Source organism: Garra rufa, chromosome 23 (genome assembly GCF_049309525.1).
Source record: "Garra rufa chromosome 23, GarRuf1.0, whole genome shotgun sequence".
NCBI classification, from domain to species: Eukaryota; Metazoa; Chordata; class Actinopteri; order Cypriniformes; family Cyprinidae; genus Garra; species Garra rufa.
Genome location: NC_133383.1, coordinates 2,663,433 through 2,686,098, shown reverse-complemented (window position 1 = coordinate 2,686,098; position 22,666 = coordinate 2,663,433). Strand labels below are relative to the sequence as shown.

The following is a 22,666-nucleotide window of genomic DNA, read 5'->3' as shown; positions in this document are numbered from 1 at the left end:
TATTTCTACAGTCGTGGCCAAAAGTTTTGAGAATGACACAAATATTAGTTTTCACCTATTTTGCTGCTAAACTGCAGTTGTTTCTGCGATGTACTGAAATATAATTACAAGCACTTCATACGTTTCAAAGGCTTTTATCGACAATTGCATGACATTTATGCAAAGAGTCAGTATTTGCAGTGTTGGCCCTTCTTTTTAGGACCTCTGCAATTGGACTGGGCATGCTCTCAATCAACTTCTGGGCCAAATCCTGACTGATAGCAACCCATTCTTTCATAATCACTTCTTGGAGTTTGTCAGAATTAGTGGGTTTTTGTTTGTCCACCCGCCTCTTGAGGATTGACCACAAATTCTCAATGGGATTAAGATCTGGGGAGTTTCCAGGCCATGGACCCAAAATTTCAACATTTTGGTCCCCGAGCCACTTAGTTATCACTTTTGCCTTATGGCACGGTGCTCCATCGTGCTGGAAAATGCATTGTTCTTCACCAAACTGTTGTTGGATTGTTGGAAGAAGTTGCTGTTGGAGGGTGTTTTGGTCCCATTCTTTATTCATGGCTGTGTTTTTGGGCAAAATTGTGAGTGAGCTCACTCCCTTGGATGAGAAGCAACCCCACACATGAATGGTCTCAGGATGCTTTACTGTTGGCATGACACAGGACTGATGGTAGCGCTCACCTTTTCTTCTCCGGACAAGCCTTTTTCCAGATGCCCCAAACAATCTGAAAGAGGCTTCATCGGAGAATATGACTTTGCCCCAGTCCTCAGCAGTCCATTCGCCATACTTTTTGCAGAAGATCAATCTGTCCCTGATGTTTTTTTTGGAGAGAAGTGGCTTCCTTGATGCCCTTCTTGACACCAGGCCATCTTCCAAAAGTCTTGTCCTCACTGTGTGTCAGATGCGCTCACACCTGCCTGCTGCCATTCATGAGCAAGCTCTGCACTGGTGGCACTCCGATCCCACAGCTGAATCCTCTTTAGGAGACCATCCTGGCGCTTGCTGGACTTTCTTGGACGCCCTGAAGCCTTCTTAACAAGAATTAAACCTCTTGAATTTATGATGATCCTATAAATTGTTTATTTAGGCGCAATTTTAGTAGCCACAATATCCTTTCCTGTGAAGCCATTTTTATACAACGCAATGATGGCTGCACGCGTTTCTTTGCAGCTCACCATGGTTAACAATGGAAGAACAATGATTTCAAGCATCACCCTCCTTTTAAAATGTCAAGTCTGCCATTCTAACCCAATCAGCCTGACATAATGATAATGTATTAAACAAACACAGTTTTTTCAATTCATGCATTCCCTGGGAATCAAGCCCATGGGTCTTATCGCAATGTGAAAGCTTAACCAGCTTTACATGGATTGACCATAATGTTTCCCAACTTTGAAATGTTGGTGAAGCCTCTTACATGAAGTGGTTAGAAGTCTCAAACATGAGAGAAAAAACTTTCAGCACTAAAACATTCTACCATGAGCTGGACCACTGTGAATCATCACAGACAAGTTGATTATTTGGTTATTTAACTTTTTCATACTTTCCACTAAAAGTAGTTTAATTCGTTGCCTACAATAGTAATGCATTAAATCATTTTAAATACAGTATGATTTATAGTATTACATTGACAGTATGTGATATTAGAAGGATAACCCAAACACTTGAACCAGACAGACTTTACAAGCGGAGATGATTGTCAGTGTTGTTTTAATGAAATGTTGAGGAAACCAATGAGGGTGAATTCTCTGGTCTTCTACTCCCTGACCTTGATCCTCTGTGTTCCTGGAAATGCATTTTGTGTTGTATGTTGCTGGATTGAAGATGAAGAGGACTGTTAATACAGTTGGGTTTCTCAATCTAACAATTGCTGATCTCTTGTGCTGCCTTTCCACTCTTTACTATTTGGCACAAAGATCTCTTCATGATCACTGGCCGTATGGATCCATCATGTGCAAGACTTTCTACTTTATTATGCTCATCAACATGTTTGCCAGTGTTTTCACCTTGAGCTTGATTAGTCTGGATCGGTTTACTCAGGTGATCACACCGGTTTGGCCTCAAAATCATCGCAGTCTGTTAATTGCACGACTGTCCTGTGTAGTGGCCTGGGTTCTGGCTTTAATTATAAGTCTGCCTTTCATGATGTTACGAGAGACTTTAACAGAAAATAACACAACATCTTACCTTCATCATCAACTTGATGAAGATAATTTAAAAATGTATAAAAGGTTAAGCATCATCAGATTTGTGTTTGGCTTTTTAGTTCCTCTCATATGCATCACAACATGCTATGGATTCATCGCACGCAAGTTAGGCAGGAGTCATTTTCTCTCTGGACAAGCGATTTGCGTCATGTTGGCTGTAATCTTGGCTTTTTTTTCCCTGTGATTGCTGCCGTATCACATTGTGGATTTGATATTAATATATGGAGAGGATGCGAGTATCTTGGCAACTTTGCCAGTGGATCCGTTGGCCATCTCTTTGGCGTATGTCAACAGCTGTCTGAACCCCATACTGTATGTTTATGGGGCAGGGTTTTAAAAGTAAGGTTAAACTTTCTCTAAGACATTTTTGAAAGGGTTTTCTCTGAGGAGGGAACACAAGCGTCACAATCCACCCAGCCTCAACATTTATTCAGCAATTTTTCTATGCCACATCTATGCACTTTCTCACCAAACTCTTTCCACTTGATGTGATGACGTCTGACTTGTATAAACTTCTCAAGAATCCTAAAAAAAATGATTATTTCTTTTAAAACTGAAACTTCTTATATGCAAAACAACATGGCACAAGTACCTTATTTTAGCACATTTTGGCAGAAAACATCCACTCCATTTTTTCCCCAAAACAGATGCGGTAAGTTTTGAGGAAGTTAATGGTGTGTTTACTGATAGGATGTGGTCTGCAGACACTTATTTTGATGTCCATAAATATTCTGTGTATTAAATGCAAAAGTCTAGTATCTGTAAATAATGCATTACTGATAGTAGCTTCTAATGCTATACAATGGCTTTGTGTGTGTAACATCAATCCAGACTTTAATATTTTACCGTTCATTACATTGTATTCAATAACTTCATAGTTTTGTTAAGCTTTAGATTTCTGTTCTTTGTTCTATGGAGCTCATATTATGGCAATACTTTTTGAATTTGAATTGTACAAATTTGAATTATTGACAAGTATCATTTCACAACACTGAATATTATATGGCATTTTACATAGTTCTGAATTCGATTTTTTTAAACTTGAATACTGAACATTTGAAATTTAAAACAAATTGCAGATTTTCAAATAGAAAAAAAAAATTCGGAACATCAAATTCAGTGTTCAAAATTCAAAGTGCAGAAATTCAGATCGTACAGAAAGTAGGTCAGAGGTTATGCACAGGGAAGAGTAGATGATTTGCGAAAAGTCGAACGAAGCATTTACTGTGACCGATAGGGGGCATGTTTGGTTCACTTAGACTAGTTTGTCATGTATCAACATATTAACTTAGCGTGATAATACGCCGTGGCCACAAGATATTATCAAAGTCCCTTTAAAGGGATAGTTCACCCAAAAATGAAAATTTGATGTTTATCTGCTTACCCCCAATGCATCCAAGATGTAGGTGACTTTGTTTCCTCAGAAAAACACAAACAAAGATTTTTAATGAAAACCGGTGCAGTCTGCCAGCCTTATCATAGACGTGGATGGGCACCAAACCTTTAAAAGTAAACAAAAACATGCACAGACAAATCCAAATGACACTCTGTGGCTCGTGACGATACATTGATGTCTTAAGACACGAAACGATCGTTTTTTGCGAGAAACTGAACAGTATTTATATCATTTTTTACCTTTGATACACAGCCACGTCCATCTGTCATGAGCACGAGTTTGGCATCAGTCACGTCACATGAGCACGCGCTTCTGGCGTAGTATACGCAAACGCCGTAAGGGGAAATCAGCGAAAAGTCCCGGATGAGTTTGTGCAAGCAAACGTAATCTTTTAGCTTTAAATCGGTTTAAACAACCAGGATACGCGCACGTAATTACCATTTTGTATAGCCGCTATACCCATGTGCACTGTGTAAACAATGAGTGTCGTATTCATGCAACAGATCGCTTCCGGCGTTTGCGTATACTACGCCAGAAGCGCGTGCACATGTGACGTGACTGATGCCAAACTCGTGCTCATGACAGATGGACGTGGCTGTGTATCAAAGGTAAAATATGATATAAATACTGTTCAGTTTCTCACAAAAACCGATCGTTTCGTGTCTTAGGACATCAATGTATCGTCACGAGCCGCAGGGTGTAATTTGGATTTGTCTGTGCATGTTTTTGTTTACTTTTAAAGGTTTGGTGCCCATCCACGTCTATGATAAGGCTGGCAGACTGCACCGGTTTTCATTAAAAATCTTCATTTGTGTTTTTCTGAGGAAACAAAGTCACCTACATCTTGGATCCCTTTAACAATTGTTAAACCTCTCTATGAGCCCATCAGTCTGGGGGTGGAATATGGAGGTTTTGAGTTGCTTAACCTTCAGTTGTTGGCAGGTCCCTTTCATCACACTAGAGATGAACAACAATCCAGTAAGAATTTCATCTGCAATCCCCACACTGCTGAAGACTTGAACAAGTCCTCTGGCCACGGCCCTTGAGGTGGCTGATCGGAGAGGTATTGCTTTTGGGAATTGGGTGGCATAGTCAAGGATGACCAGAATGTATCGTTGTCCCCATTTGGATTTTGGCAGTCCAGTGCAATCCTGCTAAAAGGAGTCTCGATGATTGGTAGAGGAATAAGGGGATTTCCAAATGTTACCTTGGGGCTGTGGAGTGGACATTCAGCACAGTAGCGACAAAAGTCTTCAACTGCCTTCTTGCCTCCAAAACATATCAGCCTTGAAAATAAAAAGACTTGATTGTCACCAATCTTTAATTGACCACTGTCGCACAGTCACACCTGTCTCACCATCCACAGTCACTCGTTCCCAGTCACCCTTCTACCATTGGACACTACAATTCCCAGAATCCCTCCTGGTACACACCTGCTCTTCATCCACAATCACCTGCATCCACTTACCTGCACCTCATACATGGCACACTCACCTCTCACTCAGTTGCTGGTCTCAAGGTCTCAACACTGGAACTCACCTGTCTCTATTCCGTTTCCCTGGATCCGTGTCTGACCATTAGGCTTGAAAACTAAGGATACCCCATTCAGACTGTGAGCTCTGCCATACATGCTTCCTGTTTATTGCACCGCCTTACCTGCTGATTTCTGATGGAAGCTTCTGAGTTTATTTAATAGATACTGTGCGATTGAAATCTTACCTTGCCTTTGCCTCTTCCAAGTGTGACAACCATCTCATTACCCGATGTAATTTCTGCTCAGTATAACTTAACACCACCAGAGGTCAGTATCTGCTACCTGCTGACACAGACTTTAAGGCGCATCACCAGTGACTAGTAAATGTATTCTAGTCAGATGGACATGTTTCTCTGCTCAACACATTTAATCTCTCACACAAGTGGCTTACTCACATTTCTCCTCCATTAGACTGAACATGACTCTTTATTTGTACTGAAAATGGCAGCACTGATTCGGATAAAAGGGTTTAAAATATTATTAAAAAACAAATAATTTAGTATAAAGAATTTAAAATTCAAACTCTTATACAAACTGTTATACATATAAAGTAATACTGTTACATTACAAACAATAATATATTACAAATTAACATTATAAATATATTTGTAAACAATTGTGTGTATATATAAATATGTACACAAAATTGACTTGCTATTGGTAATTTTATTCCTGTTCTTATTTATTGTTAAATGACTTTTTTTAGTCTGCCATTAGTATTTTTTCAATTTATGAATTCTCTTGTGTGATGGAAGTCTTCACCAGCTTTACATAGTTGGTCATGGTGTTTCACTACTTGTTGGTGAAATTTGATGAAGTGATAAAGTTATTTATATCATTTTAAAGCATGCAAAAATAGCATTATTTGGCTGCATATTTGTAACACTAATTCAGCTTCGCTAATAATGGAAATACATTGATCATATACTCATTTATTCATCAAGTTTCTTGACTATAATTTTACATTGACAATATGTGATATTAGCAGGATAAACCAGGCACTTCGGCACAATTACAGCAATGAAGGATAATTTTAATATTTTGGGCTATCCAATGAAGGTGATTTCTCTGGTGTTCTACTCCCTGACCTTGATCCTCGGCGATCCTGGAAATGCATTTGTTTTGTATGTTGCTGGATTGAAGATGAAGAGGACTGTTAATACTTAATACGACTGGGTTTCTCAATCTACCGATTGCTGATCTTTTGTATTGCATTTCCACTCTTTTCTACTTAACTAGGAGCATTGTGGATGATCACTGGCCATATGGATCCTTCATGTGCAAGATTCTCCCGTTCATTATGGGCATCACCATGTTTGCCAGTGTTTTCACCTTAAACTTGATTAGTCTGGATCGGTTTACTCAGGTGATCACACCGGTTTGGGCTCAAAATCATCGCAGTCTGTTAATTGCACGACTGTCCTGTGTTCAGTTCTTAGTCTGCCTTTCATGATGTTAGGAGAGACTTACACAGTAAATACATACTGCCTGTATCATCTACCTGATGAAGACAATATTAAGATTTATGGAAGCTTAAGCATTGTCAGATTTGTGTTTGGTTTTTTGGTTCCTCTCATTTGCATCACAACATGCTATGGATTGATCGCACACAAGTTAGGCAGGAGTCATTTTCACTCTGGACGAGCGTTTCGCATCATGTTGGCTGAAATCGTGGCCTTTTTTCTGTGCTGGTTGCCGTATCACATAGTAGAGTTGATAATAATGTACCGAGAAAATACAAGTTTTTGGATAGCTTTGGCACTAGATCCATTGGCCATCTCTTTGGTATTTCAACAGCTGTCTGAACCCCATTCTTTATGTTTTCATGGGGCAGGATTTTAAAAGCAATGTCAAACTTTCTCTAAGACGTGTTTTTGAAAGAGGGAACACAAATGTCACAAACCATACAGTCACTGCAGATGCTCTCAGTGCAGTAAAGATATCAACTCGTTTAATCAAAGTGATTCATTTTTCTATGCCAAACCTATGCGGTTTCAAACAAGATTTGTTCCACTTCCACTTGCAATCAAATTGACTTCTGATTAGATTTTTTATTTTTTACTATGCTCAGAGTATTTTTCTAGACCAAATACTCATGTGAAGTATTTGGCAAAAATATTTATAAAAAAAAAAAAACCCCTGAAACTTAAGATATGCAAAACAACTTTTAATAGGAAGTGTCCACTCTGGTTTCTTTTTGCCTGGAAGTTATAAAATGCATTAAATTAATCTAAAATGATCTGTTCTAAAATGTCTGCAACGTTGTTTTGTTACAGTAAGATTCCTGATTAACAATTCTCAATTTTTGTTGCATTGTTTTTATGCTTTTTTTTATTTCAAATAACATTGTTTTTATGAACTGGCTCATGAGTAAATGATTTCTTGTGTACGGAAAGCTCAAAAGCAGCTTGCAGTCTGTAATACCGATGCTATTTTTAGGCATGTGTTGTAAGTTTTGTGGAAGTTAATGGTGTGTCTGGGATGTGGTCTACACGCTGACCACTCACTGTGATTAAAAATACATGTAAATTAATATTCTGTCCTGCATGCAAAGGTCTGTATATACAGTCGTGGCCAAAAGTTTAGAGAATTACATACATATTGGAAAAGTTGCTGCTTAAGTTTTTATAATAGCAATTTGCATATACTCCAGAATGCTATGAGGAGTGATCAGATGAATTGCATAGTCCTTCTTTGCCATGAAAATGAACTTAATCCCGAAAAAAAAACTTTCCACTGCATTGTTAAGAAGGCTTCAGGGCGTCCAAGAAAGTCCAGCAAGCGCCAGGATGGTCTCCTAAAGAGGATTGAGCTGCGGGATCGGAGTGCCACCAGTGCAGAGCTTGCTCAGGAATGGCAGCAGGCAGGTGTGAGCGCATCTGAACACACAGTGAGGCCAAGACTTTTGGAAGATGGCCTGGTGTCAAGAAGGGCAGCAAAGAAGCCACTTCTCTCCAAAAAAAAACAAAAAACATCAGGGACAGATTGATCTTCTGCAAAAAGTATGGCGAATGGACTGCTGAGGACTGGGGCAAAGTCATATTCTCTGATGAAGCCTCTTTCCGATTGTTTGGGGCATCTGGAAAAAGGCTTGTCCGGAGAAGAAAAGGTGAGCGCTACCATCAGTCCTGTGTCATGCCAACAGTAAAGCATCCTGAGACCATTCATGTGTGGGGTTGCTTCTCATCCAAGGGAGTGGGCTCACTCACAATTTTGCCCAAAACACAACCATGAACAAAGAATGGGACAACAGCAACTTCTTCCAACAATCCAACAACAGTTTGGTGAAGAACAATGCATTTTCCAGCACGATGGAGCACCATGCCATAAGGCAAAAGTGATAACTAAGTGGCTTGGGGACAAAACGTTGAAATTTTGGGTCCATGGCCTGGAAACACCCCAAATCTTAAAACTTGTGGTCAATCCTCAAGAGGCGGGTGGACAAACAAAAACCTACTAATTCTGACAATCTCCAAGAAGTGATTATGAAAGAATGGGTTGCTATCAGTCAGGATTTGGCCCAGAAGTTGATTGAGAGCATGCCCAGTCCAATTGCAGAGGTCCTGAAAAAGAAGGGCCAACACTGCAAATACTGACTCTTTGAAACGTATGAAGTGCTTGTAATTATATATCAGTACATCACAGAAACAACTGAAACAAAGATCTAAAAGCAGTTGAGCAGCAAACTTTGTGAAAACTAATATTTGTGTAATTCTCAAAACTTTTGGCCACGACTGTACAGTAGACTATGTATACTGCTAGGAATAGCTATTAATGTTATACAATTGCTATTACTTACGGTACAACATTAATCAAGCATTGCTTTCAGTCATTTTCTAGTTTTGCTATAATACTGATCATTAAACATTCAAAATGACTTTTAATTTGGACAAAAGTTGATACTTGATTTTGATTAGACTGTGGTGTCATTCTTTGGCCAAATATTTAACAAGGCCAAACTGCAGGCTTTAACTGTTTGTTGTCTCAGACAAATGTTTTATTTATTTTCCTACATATTCTTTCCATGTCTCACATTTCACTCCACACTCTCACTTCTCACATAATAAACCTATATTTAATCCCAAATCATATTTCATGCCATTTGTGACCCTGGAACACAAAACCAGTCATAAGGGTCAATTTTTTCAAAATAATCTGAATAAATAAGCTTTCCATTGATGTAAGGTTTGTTAGGATAGGCAATATTTGGCCGAGATACAACTATTTGAAAATCTGAGGGAATCTAAATACAGAGAAAATCGTCTTTAAGTTGTCCAAATGAAGTTCTTACCAATGAATATTACTAATAAAAAATTACGTTTTGGTATATTTACTGTATAATATGCATAAAATATGTTAATGGAACATGATCTTTACTTAATATACAAATGATGTATCACCCTTTCGGTATTTATTTTGTGTAAATGACAGACTGATTGTACATTGTCCCTTATTTCTTTAAATAATAGGCCTACTTTTACTTAAATGCCTGCTGCTATGTAGTCTACCTTATACTGTTGTTGTTATTATTAATATTAATATTATTAAGTCATTTATTTTTTCATCAAGCATACGTGAGACCTTTGAATTTCACCAAACTGTAAGTAGTTTTAGTCACTGTTTTTGACACGACTTGAAAAGAACAGAAGCAAAAATAAGCAGTCACTGTTTAGCAATGTGTATTGCTGACTATTTTTCAGAAGAAAACCTATCTCAGTCATTTCCATTTTAAACAGGTTCCTCTTTTTAATACATGTTACGTTCTCTTTTGATTGGCCATCATGTGGCTAAATTATTTTGAGTCTCTGGTCTCTATCTTCTCACGTAATAAAATAAACCCACATCAACATTTAGTGCAATTTCATTTTGTTAGTTTATTTTTAAGTAGTTTAGTATTGGTGTCCTGGTGACCTTTTTGGTATTTATTTTGTGAAAATATTGACAGTACAATGTTCCTTATTTTTGCAAATTCAAAAAATGATGGCTCCATTGATGTTTTCACTTCAAATACCATAAAGTTAGAACCACGGAATGGGGATTAAACCCTTTTTTCCTTCATATATTGCTGTTTTAATGATGTTAACATTTTTTATTTTTAGTTGAACTGTAGGCAACCTCATGCTCAGGTAATTTAATGCTATTATTATGGAGTCAAAACAGGGCTGCATATACTTGCTAAATAATTTAAGTATTTCAAAAGAAAATAAAGATTTGCAAAAGAAAAATTCAAGTATTAAGAAAAAATAAATGTGCTTTTTGCAAACAAAAATAAAGAACTACAAAGAAAAAAAAGAAGTTTCGCAAACCAATAAAGGATTTCAAAATATAAATGAAACAGAGAAAAAAAAGGATTTTGCAACACATTTTTTTCCATGGCAGTAACAGTTTTTTAAACAAACACTCCCTTGACTTCACCCCCATGTCAAAACAAAATAGAAACGTGAAGCACAAAGGGAAAAAACTATATCGCGAGCTCACACTTGACTGAAACGCAAAATAAAAGCAGTGTTGCAAATAAATTAGCAGCTGTGTTGCAAAATCAATGCTTTTGCTCTGTTTCATTTATATTTAGCAAATCTTTTTCATTTTTTTTTTTACATCCAAACTCTTTCATTGACTGTCAAATGTGTGTAATCTATTGGTACACCATAAAACATGTTAATTACTTGGCATATAAAAAGTATGTACAAAAATTACTATTATGCTATGTAATGTCTACTCAGTATAACAAAACGTCTCGGGTTACATATGTAACCATGGTTCCCTGAGAAGAGAAATGAGACTGCATCCTCTAGAGGCTGCTATGGGAATGACGTCAGTGTGATTAGTCTCTGAAGAATACATACAAAAACTACAATGGAAATGGCTGGCGACAGTCTATGACGTCACTATGGCAGGACTCGTCACCGCCTGCGCGTTACTACTGGTGCGACCACATTATAAAAGGGCGTCGGTAGAACACAACATTTGCTTCTTCGTCTGATGCTCAAGTCCAAAGCATGGCAAATAGACTAGAGGAAGCAGTGTCTCTTTCCCCTTCTCAGTGAACCTGAGACGTTCCCTTTTGTGAGAACGCAAACTGCGTCCATTTTCTAGAGTCCTAGTTGTTCCAATCGTCTTTCATTATGGATAATGGAGGCTACATGCTTCTGTGAACCTTCAATGCAGCAGATTTTTTTCTGAACTCTTCCCTAGATCATTGCCTTAACACAAGTCTGTCACTGAGCTCTACAGGCAGTTATCTTGACCTCAGGACTTGGTTTTTGCTCTGATATGCATTTTCAGCTGTTAGACCTTTTCTGAGAGGTGTGTGCCTTTCTAAATCAGACTCATTCAAATGAATGTGCCACAGTTTAACTCCACTCCAAGTGTAGTAACATCTAGAAGCAATATGAATGCCCCTGAGCTAAATTACGAGTGTCCCAGAAAAGGGTATGAATGCTTATGTAACGGGATCTTTTCAGTTTTTTATTTCTAATAAATTTGCAAAGTTGTTACAAACCTGTTTTGTGCTTTGCCATTATGGTGTATGAGATGTAGATTGATGTGGAAAAAAGTAATTTAAAGCAGTTTAACGTAACGCTGCATCAAAACAAAATGCGAAAAAAAAATGAAGGGGTATGAATACTTTTGCAAGGCACTGTAGGCAGGTGTAGGCAGATACCCTGAAAAGATATAAAGCACAGAGACAGGTCCTTAAATAACAGCCAATAGCTAGACAAAGTACATGGATTGTACTCACTTAGATAATTGGAGGCCACGTGGCCTTTAAGACACATGTGTCCAGCCAGGGGTGTCCAGGAATCTCCTGCGAAAAGAAATTTTACAAGAGCTTACCTGGAAAGAGGACCTACTATTTTAAGGCAGGTGCTGTAAGTTTTGAGGAAGTCAATAGTGTGTCTTCTGATGGGATGTGGTTAAGACAGAATATTCATGTACATGTATTTTTAATCACAATGAGCGGTCAGCCTGCATGACCGCTCATTGTGATTAAAAATATATGTCCATGAATATTCTGTCTTAAATGCAAAGGTCTGTATATACAGTAGACTACATGTATTGGTAAGAATGTGGGTAGTTGACACTAACTTCATCAATTCTTTCTTTGTTTTTTTTACTCTTAATAATATACAAATAGCATGAGAGAGATTTATCTATTTTCGTATAGTGTTATTTGTGTAATATTAAAGTTTAATTAACATAATTTTTCCCCCGTGACTTGTTGGACAAATCCAAGACAAGCTTTGCTGTCATCATGTATACCATTTTAAGATGAGTGATATTTATATCTACACTATTGCAATAGTCAACTGTTTTTTTAAAGCTATTTTGAGAAAAAAAAAAGTATGTGTGTCACACCATATGACATATGTCACACTAAAGGACAGAAATAGTAGTTAAAGTATTTCTATTTAATTTTAAACATGTCAAAGGAGAAAGAACGTTCAGTTTTGATACAAACAATATCAATATGTTTTTAATAATAAATAATTTTTTTTATCAACAAAATTCAGTCTCTTAGTCAATCAGGATGTGACTGGAGAACAATATCTGCCACACCATAGGATGTTTCATTAGTGGTTAACATTGCCATTTACTAAAATAGACACTTGTACAATTATGCCTGAGGTATTTACTAACATTTTTGTTTTTCTTTTTAATTTATAAAAGTTGTAATTTATTGAACCATGCTTGAGACAGTCACACCATAGGGCAATTTTGACGTTTGACTCAAAAATGTAAAAACTGAACAACACTGCAGCTTTAATAACAACAGGTCCATATTGGACAAAGAAATGTTTAATGGTTTACTGCATTTTAAATAACAACAATATTAATTATATTAATTTTTATCTTGCTGGGCAGTGAAAATGCCATTACACGTCAACAACCCATGTGTGTATCGTCACTCCAGATTTTAATATTTTACTGTTTATGACATTGTCTACAATCGTTTTCTAGTTTTGCTATAAATTCTCTTTACTGTTGTTGAATGATCTTTGAACATTTAAAATGACTTTTAATTCAGACAAAAAGTTTATTCATTAACATATTTAGGCTTCATGGAATATTTGATTAGTCTGAGGTGTCACTCATGCTATAACTCGTTGTTGTCTCAGTCAAATGTATTGTTTTCCTACATGGCCTTTCGAATGTCTCTCATATCACTCCACACTCTCTCTTCTCACATTATAAAACTATTTAAACCCAAATCATATTTCATTCCATTTCGTTTAGTTAGTTTGAGTTAGTTGCTTTGTAATGGGGTCCTGGTCACCCTTTTGTTTTTTTGTTTATTTTGTGTGTGAAAATGACAAGACTTTTACTCCTAAGTAGCCTAATTTACTGTAATTTCTTACATTTTTTTGCCTGACTTCAGAAATTTATGCCACTCAGAGTCCCTGCATGACTTTGACAGACAGTGTTGACATTCAATGCACGAAAGACTGGCTATGTTTACTAATGAACTTTTAATTAAATTGGACATCTCTATCACTCGAGAAAAACTCCATATGAAAAACGAAATGTTGGATTCAGACCTTTTCACCCAACTGTAAGCAGTTTGAGTCACTGTTTATGACAAGAGTTTAAAGGAACAGAAGCAAAAATAAGCAGTCACTGTTTGGGACGCGTGTTTTGCTGACTATTTTTCAGAAGAAAACACTTATCTCAGTAGTTTTTTCTACTTTAAACACGTTCCTCTTTTTAATAAATGTAACAGGGTGTCACCGCTCTATTCCATTCTCTATTTTTATGCCAATATCACATGACTGCAGAGCATATCATCTTAAAATGTTATAGCTTAAGATTTGATAAGTGTATGCTTTAATGTACAATTACTGTTTTATTATTTATAATAAGAAGTAACTATTTTGCATGAATAATCTAAAATTCAAAATGAAACTTTGTGGATTTAAAAACATTTAAAAACCTTAAATGATGACAGTTATCCATACATATTAAGCAATGCTATAGGAAATCTCAACTGATTGATCATTTATATCATTATCAAATGTAAACTATCCTTGTCCAGCTCTCTATAGTATAAATACATAATTAAATTGCATTACATGACAAACAAACATTATATTGTAAATTAACATAATGAATGCCTGTTAACAATTGTGTGTATGTGTGTATATATATATATATATATATATATATATATATATATATATATATATATAAATGCAATGTAAACAGAATTGACTTGCAATTGTTTGACTTAATTCCTGCAATTATTTACTTGTTAAATTGCTATTTTAGTCTAACATCAGTTTTTGTTTTTTAAATTTATAAATTGCCTTGTGTGACGAGAAGTCTTAACCAGCTTTACATTGAGTTGCTCATGATGTTTCACAACTCGATGTTTGAAATGTTAGTAAAGCCTGATGTAGTGATAAAACGTTGAAGAAGTGGTATAAACTCTTGAACATTAGACAAGAAAACATTTACTGGGATAATTGTGAATTGAAACATCACAACGTGAGTCATGATTACTTATAGAGTTATTTGTATGATTTTTAAAGACATTTTGTACTTTTAAGTAACGCTAAAATAGTATTCATTTAGTTGCATATTTGTAATCATAGATATTAATAGACATGAATTGATCATATACTCCTTTATTCATCAACACCCTAAATATGCTTTATAATTTTACATTGACAATATGTGATATTAGCAGGATAAACCAGGCACTTCAGCACAATTACAGCAATGGAGGATTATTTTGATATTTTGGAATATCGAATGAAGGTGATTTCTCTGGTCTTCTACTCCCTGACTTTGAATCTCGGCGTTCCTGGAAACGCATTTGTCATGTATGTTGCTGGATTGAAGATGAAGAGGACCGTTAATACCAACCTGATCGTATTTTAGAACTGTCACGTTAATTACGTCTTGTCGATCTCCTGCAATTCGAATCAAACACATTTTAATGGATAGAGAGTAACCTCAAGCACCTTTCAGCAATTTCAGGAAGTCGGTTAAAAAAATCATGTTATTTTGAAGTTCTGTAGCCTCAAACACTTGTCTGCCAATCAATACGTTTCATGACAAATGTATATTATATTTATGTTCATATTTGCAAACTTTATGTCTGTAATAAAGTAGTAAGTATCATGTCATTACGTCGTGTGACCGCTAGAGGGAGATCTTAAATATTAGAAAGCTTACCACAGAGAGTTTGGACGAGCAGTGTGTTGTTGTCCTAGCCTAGTCCAGCTTATGTGGCAGTATAAGGCATCTCTAAAATAATGGGACTTAAATTACAGGTATGTGCCAAAAAATTTGAATATCGAGGGAAAGTCAATTTATTTCAATAATTTGTTTCAAAAAGTGAAACTTGTATGTTATATTAGTTCACTACACACAAAGTGAAATATTTCAAGCCTTTATTTGTTTTAATTTTGATGATTATGGATTAATGACAATAGAAAAAACAAATCCAGTATTTCACAAAATTAGAATATTTCATGTGACCAATAAAAAAAGGATCTTAAACACATGATGGCCTTCTGAAAAGTGTGTTAATGTACAGTATTATGTCAGTACTTTGTTGGGCCTCCTTTTGCACTAATTCCAGCATCAAGGCGGCGTGGCATGGAGGCGATCAGCCTTTGACACAGTTGAGGTGTTATGGAGCCCAAGTTGCTTTGATATTGGCCTTCAGCTCATCTGCATTTCGGGGTCTCTGTTCCCTCATCTTCCTTTTGACAATACCCAATGGATTTTCAATGGGGTTTAAGTCAGGCCAGTTTACCGGCCAATCAAGTACAGTTATTCCATGGCTATTAAACCAGATACTGGTAGTTTTGGCTTCGTGGGCAGGTGCCAAATCCTGCTGGAAAATAAAATCATCATCTCCAAAAAGCTCTAAAATGTCCTGGTAGACAGCTGCGTTGACTGTGGACTTGATAAAAGACAATGGAGCCACACCAGCAGATGACATGCTCCCCAAAGCATCACTGACTGTGGAAACTTCACATTGGACTTTAAGCAGCTTGACTTCTGTGCCTCTCCGGTCTTCCTCCAGACTCTGGGACCTTGATTTCCAAATGAAATCAAAATTTGCTTTCATCTGAAAACAGGACTTGGACCACTGGGCAACAGACCAGTACTTTTTCTCCTTAGCCCAGCACAGACACTTCTGACGTTGTTTTTGGTTCAGGAGTGGCTTGACGCATGGAATTCTCCAGCTGTAGCCCATGTCATGCAGAAGTCTGTGGTGGTTCTTGATGCACTGACTCCAGCCTCAGTCCACTCCTTATGAAGCTCCCCTAGATTTCTGAACCGCCCTTGCTTGACAATCCTCTCAAAGCTATGGTCATCCCTGTCACTTGTGCACCTTTTCCAGCCACATTTTTTGATGAGGGAACAGAGACCCCGAAATGCAGACGAGCTGAAGGCCAATATCAAAGCAACTTGGGCTCCATAACACCTCAACTGTGTCAAAGGCTGATCGCCGCCTTGATGCTGGAATTAGTGCAAAAGGAGGCCCAACAAAGTGCTGAGGACATAATACTGTACATTACCACACTTTTCAGAAGGCCAACATGTGTTTAAGATCTTTTTATTGTTCACATGAAATATTCTAATCTTGTGAAATACTGGATAATCATTAAAATGTAAACAAATAAAGGCTTGAAATATTTGACTTTGTGTGTAGTGAACTAATATAACGTAAGTTTCACTTTTTGAAACAAATTATTGAAATAATTTTCCCTCGATATTCTATTTTTTTGGCACATACCTATAGAATATATATTGCTGCCCTAATCTGTTAAATTTGGACTGTAAGGCATTAAGACCTTATAAACATTACCACTTAATACATTTGTGTAAAACCTCATTAAATTGAGGTCTTGTGAAAAGCACTTTATAAACTCCTACTATATCAACTGCTTATCTACATACCTGCATTCATTTGCATTTGCTATTTCTCACATCTGTTTGCATGTATGTATTTGGCATGGATGGCATTGTCATTTATTGATTTTTATTTATTTATTTTTTGTTCCCAATTCTTTTATTCCAGGCAATCAAATCCATAGCCGTTGGCATTGCTATCACTTTGCTCTGCTGTTTGAGGAACATGAGCAAGTTTTAACGCATCTGTGCGCAGAGTTGGCCATGGTACTGAATGTTGGTGTCACAGAATGACCCCCGGATAATAAAATAGATCCAAGTGCCAGTTTAATAATAGTGATCCAAACAATAATCCTAAAACAAAGCAACAAGCAAATTCAAATGTAAAGCAAAAAGTAATCCATAAAGACAGGGTAACAGAAACACAATGTAACAGGTCCAATTTTGCAGCAACTACAAAGTAAGCAAGGTATAAACAGTGATAATCTAATGAGTAAATGACCTATGGCTGATGATAATCAGTACAGAAAAGACTGGGCAAAGGACTATGAGAAATGTAACAGTGGAAGTGGAGAGTGCTATCAAGTGGACAATCTAGGGCACAACAACTAGACACTGTGACAGTTGGTGTGTGCAATGTGTACAATTTATGTACAAAGTCCTTTATTTTTGCAAACAATTGGTCAATATTATCACTTGATATATTGTTATATACTTTATATATTGTTAATAATTGGAATCCTTTCTGGGAGCATGCTAGGATTTTCCATGCTCGAAGCAGAACTTCTGTAGACCTGGTTTAAAGTTCTTGTTTTCTGTCATATTGTTGATCATGTGTATTTACCACAAGGCAAAGATAATCTAAATATAATATAGTACATATTTAGTATTATGTATGTACTATTATAGTATTTATTAATGTTCTTTATTACCAGTCAAAAGATTTTTAATGTTTTATTAAAGAAGTCTCTTCTGCTCTGCAAGCCTGCATTTATTTGATCCAAAGTACAGCAAAAACAGTAAAATTTTTACTATTTAAAATAACTGTTTTCTATTTGAATATATTTTGAAATGTATTTTATTTCTGTGATCTAAGCTGAATTTTCAGCATCATTACTCCAGTCTACAGTGTCACATGATCTTTCAGAAATCATTCTAATATGCTGATTTGCTGCTCAACAAACATTTTATTATGACTGGAGTAATGATGCTAAAAAAAATCTTTAAGAAAAGCTTTAAGAATAAGTTACATTTTAAAATGTATTCAAATAGAAAACAGTTATTTTAAATAGTAAAAATATTTCAAAATGGTACTGCTTTTGCTGCATTTTGGATCAAATATCACTGCAGGCTTAGTGAGAGGCTTCTTTAAAAAACATTAAAATTTGTACTGTTCAAAAGACTTTTTGTTATATGCTCTTTTAATCACTATTATTGTTTTGTAATATTTATATTTAAGTTTAAGTTTTCTATTTCAGTTTTGGTCATTTGAAAACTTTAACTTTGTTTATATAGTTCTGTAGTAGGCTGTATAGTTTAATTAGTATGTGTTTATATGTTAGTAATAGTATGTTTATATTTTGAGCTTTAAATTATTTATTCATTTGGTGTAGGATTTTATTGTTAAAATTTTCACTCAAAAATAGTAGTAAATTTAGTAGTAAATTGAGTAGTAAAAATAGCTAGTAAATTTCACAAATAACTACACAGAAATGACATACACAGAAATATATTTTTTTTACAGTGTAGTGTTAGTAATTTTAGTACTTAAAAATATTAATCATTATTGTATTAGTTTGTATTTATGCCAGTTTTTCTGTTTTCATCTAACATTCATTTCAGCTTTATTTCAATATTTGTTTTATTTTACTTCACTTTTATTTCAATTAACAAAAGTATTTGTAATAGTTTTACTTAAAAAAACAGTATTTCTATTTAATATTTGTGTTATTTTATTTCAGCTTTATTTCAGTTTACAAAAAAAAAACACAATGTAGTTTTAGTTACCAATAACACGTTTTTATCTAATATTTATATTATATTTCGTCTTTATTTCAATTAACAAAAATATTTGTAATGGCTTTAGTTACCAATAACAAGTTTTTATCTAATATTTATATTATAGTTCAGCTTTATTTCAATTTGTAATAGTTTTAGTTACCAAAAACAATTTTTCCATTTAATATTTGTTTTGTTTTATCTCAGCTTTATTTCAATAAACAAAAATATTTTTAATAGTTTCAGTAACAAAATGACAAGATTTCTAATATTTATATTTTATTTCAGCTTTATTTCAATTACCAAAAATATTTGTATAGTTTTACTTGTGACAAGTTTTTCATCTAATATTTATATTTTATTTCAGCTTTAATTGACTTAATTACAATTATTTAATTTTTTGTATTATTTTAGTTTCATCCAATATCTATAATTAGTTTTTTATGTTATTTTTGTCACATGCATTGGGTTTTCATCCGTTTCTAAAGCCAGACTGATGTCCGATGTTGACAGTGCGTCGGGTGCCAGCGGCTCATGTGCGTCTGTGGGCGAAGTGACAGAGAAATGTCAGATCCGTCTCCAGCCGGCAGCAGAACCGACCCGAAGCTGTCTGTCAGCAGAGCCAGAATTAGGCCTGTGCAAACACACCGAGGGCGTTTCTGTGCTCCACAACGCATGGGACTTCATTAAGAGCCATTAAGAAGTGTGTGATTGTGAAACTGCTGTTCAAGTCATTCTGGCCAGATGCTTTAAAAGAGGCAGGAAGCGTTATCACGGATGAAAGACTCATATTTGAGCCAGAATTGAAGTTATAATGATAGATTTGTTTCTTACAAACTAGCATCTTTTGTCTTCTCAAGATGTTAATTGATGGACTGGAGAGGTGTGGATTATTGTAATGTTTTTATCAACTGTTTGGACTCTTGTTCTGACGGCACCCATTCGCATTTCATGGCACTTTGAATGCTAATAATTACATTGGCTTGAGCAATGCGATTTAAACAACTTATTCTAAAACTAACATTTCCAAACGCTCCTCCTCCTAGAGCTTTAACTCTACAAACTCCAAACCCAGCCCAGATCTTCAGACTGATCTGACTCCAGTTGCTGTATCGTTTCTAACTGATCCGACTTACGGTTTTCCTAAAAATGATCATTAAAACTGGGGAAAATCCCATAGACTTACATTGACAGAATGTTCAAATGAGCCAACACTATTCAAACTCCAACTGTCAAAACTCCCACAATCCCTTGAGACTCAATCAAACTTCCCTTTTATGTACTACATTTATAATACATTTAAACTAAATTGCTAATAATGATAGAAACATGCTAGTAACTTGTTAATTATGCGAACAACATGCCTGCAACATGCTAATCCTGCTAGGAATATACTGATAACTTGCTAATCATGCAATAAACATGCTAGTAACTTGTTAATTGTGTTAGCGGCATGCTAGCAGCATGCTAATCCTGCTAGAAATATGCTGATAACTTGCTAATCACGTTATAAACATGCTAGTAACTTTGCTAATCATGCTAGAAACATGCTACTAACATTTGAATCATGTTAGGAAAATGCTAACAACTTGCTAATCATGCTACAAACATAGCAACAATCTAGTAACATGTTAATCATGGTATAAATGTGCTAGTGACATGCTAATCCTGTTAGAAACATGCTAGTAACTTGTTAATTATGCTAAGAACATCTTAGCAACATGCTAATCCTGCTAGAAATATGCTGATAACTTGCTAATCATGCTATAAGTATGCTAGTAACTTGTTAATTATGCTAGTGACATTTTAGCCGTGCTATAAACATGCTTTTTACTTGATAATTGTGCTAACAGCATGCTAGCAGCATGCTAATCATGCTAGAAATATGCTGATAACTTGCTAATCATGTTAAAAACATAGCAACAAGCTAGTAACATGCTAATCATGATACAAACATGTTATCAACTTGTTAATCATGCTATAAACATGCTAGTAACTTGTTAATTGTGCTAGCGGCATGCTAATCATGTTAGAAATATGCTGATAACTTGTTAATCATGCTATAAACATGCTAGTAACTTGTTAATTGTGTTAACAACATCCTAGCAACGTGTTAATCCTGCTAGAAATATGCTGATAACTTGCTAATCATGTTATAAACATGTTAGTAACTTGTTAATCATGTCAAAAACATGCTAGCAACTTGCTAATCATGATAGAAACATGTTAACAACTTGCTAGTCATGTTAGAAACATAGCAACATGCTAGTAACTTGCTAATCATGCTAAAACATACTAGCAACTTGCTAATCATGCTAGAAACATGCAAACAATATGCTAGCAACTTCCTAATCATGTTAGAAACATGCTAGCAGCAAGCTAGTAACATGCTAATCATAATAAAATCATGCTAGCAACATGCTAGTAACATGCTAATCGAACTTTAAGCTTTTAAAACTACTTTAAACTATTTCAGACTGAAAACCGTCAAACTTAAAACTTTTTTTAAATGTTTAAACTTTCTGGTCCGACTTTCTCAAGCCAACTTAAAGTTAGTCTTGACAAACTTTTTTTTTTATCCAGTTTAATTTAAACTCTTTGTCGTGTTGCCGGCGATGCTGTTGCACTTTTAGGATCCTGAAGGCTTTTTCTGCAGCTGTCAATGACAGATTTGTCAAGTTAATTAAAGCCGTGCGCTGTTCATTACCGACCCCATCGATCGATCGCTCTCCTGGGTTTACTTTGCCTCTCTTTCCCCTCACGGAAGCTGCATCTCTCTGGTTCTCTGTGTGGAAATACAAATAACAGCATTCTGACGGCCTGTATTTTACACGACTCAAAGGTCTGTTGTGTTTTCCGGCTGCTGATGTTAAGACTGTGAGTTTTTTTGCTGTGATCCGCCCTCAGGGAAGGATAGCATGTGCTGTTCAAAACAGCATCTGTGGGTCGTCTCATTGGCCGATTTTCTTTAAATCGTTGGATTTCCCACAAGATTGGGGGTAAATTGAGGCAAAATTATTTAAATGTGTTCATGTGATGCTGACGATGATATCGGAGCTGGTTTTGAATCAGACGGTCAGTGAAAGAACTATTTTTATGCAGAAACTGAATTAAGCATAAATCAAAAGATGCTACAATGATTAAATTGGGATATATTTATGACCCTGGACCACAAAACCAGTCATAAGTCGCACGGGTATATTTGTAGCAATAGCCAGCAATACTTTGTATGGTTCAAAATTATAGATTTTTCTTTTAGGCAAAAAATCATTAGGATATTAAGTAAAGATCATGTTTCATGAAAATATTTTGTAAGTTTCCTACCATAAATATTTCAAAACTTAATTTTTGATTAGTAATATGCATTGCTAAGAACTTCATTTGGACAATTTAAAAGGCAATTTTCTCAATATTTAAATTTTTTTGCACCCTCAGATTCCCTTTTTTTAAAAATAGTTGTATCTTGACCAAATATTGTCTTATCCTAACAAACCATACATCAATGGAAAGCATATTCTTTAGCTGTCAGATGATGTACAAATCTCGTTTTCAAAAAATGGACCCTTATGACTGGTTTTGTGGTCCAGGGTCCATTCACAAATACATGCAAGAGAAAAAGCGATGTGTGATATGGTGATTTAAAAAAAAAAAAAAAAAAATAC

General features: G+C 35.6%; 1 protein-coding gene and 2 pseudogenes across 1 annotated transcript in view; 2 read left to right on the top strand and 1 right to left on the bottom strand.

Annotated features, from left to right (window-relative positions):
* Positions 1-22,666, bottom strand: part of LOC141299823 (adenomatous polyposis coli protein-like) — a gene marked incomplete at its 3' end in the record, with an annotated part of 204,026 nt that overhangs the window by 58,305 nt on the left and 123,055 nt on the right. The gene's annotated exons all lie outside the window — the stretch shown is intronic.
* LOC141299769 (C3a anaphylatoxin chemotactic receptor-like) lies at positions 1,732-2,697 on the top strand (annotated as a pseudogene).
* Positions 6,189-19,704, top strand: LOC141299767 (C3a anaphylatoxin chemotactic receptor-like; annotated as a pseudogene).